Source organism: Protobothrops mucrosquamatus, unplaced genomic scaffold (genome assembly GCF_001527695.2).
Source record: "Protobothrops mucrosquamatus isolate PMUCROS unplaced genomic scaffold, P.Mucros_1.0 scaffold6179, whole genome shotgun sequence".
Taxonomy (NCBI): Eukaryota; Metazoa; Chordata; class Lepidosauria; order Squamata; family Viperidae; genus Protobothrops; species Protobothrops mucrosquamatus.
In genome coordinates, this window is record NW_015392012.1 from 371 (window position 1) to 2,803 (window position 2,433).

Here is a 2,433-nt window from a genome sequence, read left to right on the forward strand (position 1 = left end):
AAATCATTTTGCCGAATATTTTTGCAGGCCCATCTGGAAGCGTCTCATTAGAGGCCTTCAAAGCAAGAACCACCTCACGCACGACGGTTAAGAGACAACCGAAGAGCGGGATAAATGGAGATTATAATGCTTTCATTAGGCGCTCCACCCATGACAACTCAAAAAAATAAAAAACCAAAAAAAAAAAACATAAAGTAGACAAGGCTGACATAAGAACTAAAGTTTCCGTACTCTGGCGACTTTTCTGGAAATCCCTCCCTTTTTCTGCTGTTTTACAGCTGGCCCACCAAACTGCTTGCAGGCAGCCCTCGACTTCGGACCACCATTGAGCCCAAAACCCATGTTGCTAAGTGAGAAATTTGTGGCGGGCCTTGCACCGTTTTACGACCTTTCTCCGCCACGGTTGTTAAGTGGATCAGTGCGGCTGTTAAATTGGGAACACGGGCGGGGCTTCGGCGAATCTGGCTTCTTCCCCCAGTGACTTTGCCTGTCAGGTGGTCGCAAAAGGGGGTCACGTGACCCTGGACACTGCAACCGTCATAAGTACATGTCAGTTGCCAAGCATCCGAATGTAAATCACGTGACCACGGGGATGCTGCAAAGGTCGTTAAGTGTGAAAAATGGTCGTTAAGTCCCTTTTTTCAGTGCCGTCACTAAGCCCACTGTTGTTGCAATCAGGGTTCAAGGGACGACAAACCACAACTTTCAAGGTTTAACGTGTTTGTTCCTTTCTCCTAAACCAGAGTTTCTCAAACTTGGTCCTTTGAAGATGGGTGGACTTCAACTCCCAGAATTCCCCAGCGAGCGTCATTCTCCCGAAATTATCCCCAGCGTGGGGAATCCTGGGAGTTAAAGGCCACCCAACTTAAAAGGGACAAATTTAAGCCCCTTCAATTATCCCCTGAAATTATTCCCACCACCCTAGGAATTCTGGGAGTTGAAGTCCACGTATCCTAAAGTTGCAAAAGAATGACCTAAATGAAGAAATGGAGCAGATGAAAAAAAAAATTCAGGTGGAAGTGGGGGTACAATCACTAAACAATCTGCTGGGAGGGAAAAACCAGGAACGCCACCCATCTTTAAGGGGCCAAGTTNAATGCCAAGCGTCTGAATTTTGATCATGTGACCTTGGGGATGCTACAACGGTCCTAAGTGTGAAAAACGGTCCTAAGTCCCTTTTTTTTCCAGTACCGGTGTAACTTCGGTCACTAAATGAACTGTCAGGGACTATCTGTACCGGAGACACAAGCTGCTAACTCCCTTAACACATCAACAGATCTCCCACTCTTCAAAGGACTCCACCCCAGGGTCTCTGTCTGCTCAAATGAAGGCAGTTTTTTTGTGTGTGTTTTTAAACAGTTGAAATCTCCGTGTCCCCGTCCCCCCCAGCTGAATAAAAGACTCAAAACAAATGCAGGAAAGAGCTGGCCTCAACAATTGCAGGAAGCTTCTATTCATCCCCGGCCATGTTTCTTTCTCAGGAAGAACAATTCCCCTCTTATCCTAAGCTTTGACCCTCGTGAGTCATCCGAAGGGCTTCTTACTCAAACCGGTTAGCTCTCGCAGCGGAGAAGTGAAACAAACCGATTTTTCAAAAAAAAGCAGAACAGAGAGAGAGAGAGAGAGAGAAGGAAGAAAGGGAGAGAGAAAAGAAAGGGAGAGGGGGGGAGAAAGAGAGAGAGGGAGACAGAAAGAGGGAGAAAAAAAAGAAAGAGGGAGAGAGGGAGGGAGGGAGAGAAGAGAAATAGAGAGGGAGGGGGACGGGATGAGAAAGAGGGAGAGAGAAAAGAAAGGGAGAGAGAGAGAGAGAGAGGGAAAAAGAGAGGGAGAGAAAAGAAAGGTAGAGAGAGAAAAGAGAAATAGTGAGGGAGGGGGACAGTGGATGAGAGAGAGGGAGAGAGAAAAGAGAGGGAGAGAAGAGAAACAGAGAGGGAGGGAGACGGGATGAGAGAAAAGAAAGGGAGAGAGAGGGAAAAAGAGAGGGAGAGAAAAGAGAAATAGTGAGGGAGGGGGACAGTGGATGAGAGGGAGGGAGAGAGAAAAGAGAGAGGGAGAGAGGGAGAGAAGAGAAACAGAGGGAGGGAGACGGGATGAGAGAAAAGAAAGAGGGAGAGAGAGGGAAAAAGAGAGGGAGAGAAAAGAGAAATAGTGAGGGAGGGGGAAAGTGGATGAGAGAGAGGGAGAGAGAAAAGAGAGAGGGAGAGAGGGAGAGAAGAGAAACAGAGAGGGAGGGGGACAGGATGAGAGAAAAGAAAGAGGGAGAGAGAGAGATGGAAAAAGAGAGAGGGAGAGAGAAAAGAAAGAGGGAAAGAGAGAGAAAAGAAAGGGAGAGAAAAGAGAGAAAGAGAGGGAGGGGGACAGGGGATGAGAGAGAGGGAGAGAGAAAAGAGAGAGGGAGAGAGGGAGAGAAGAGAAACAGAGAGGGAGGGGGAC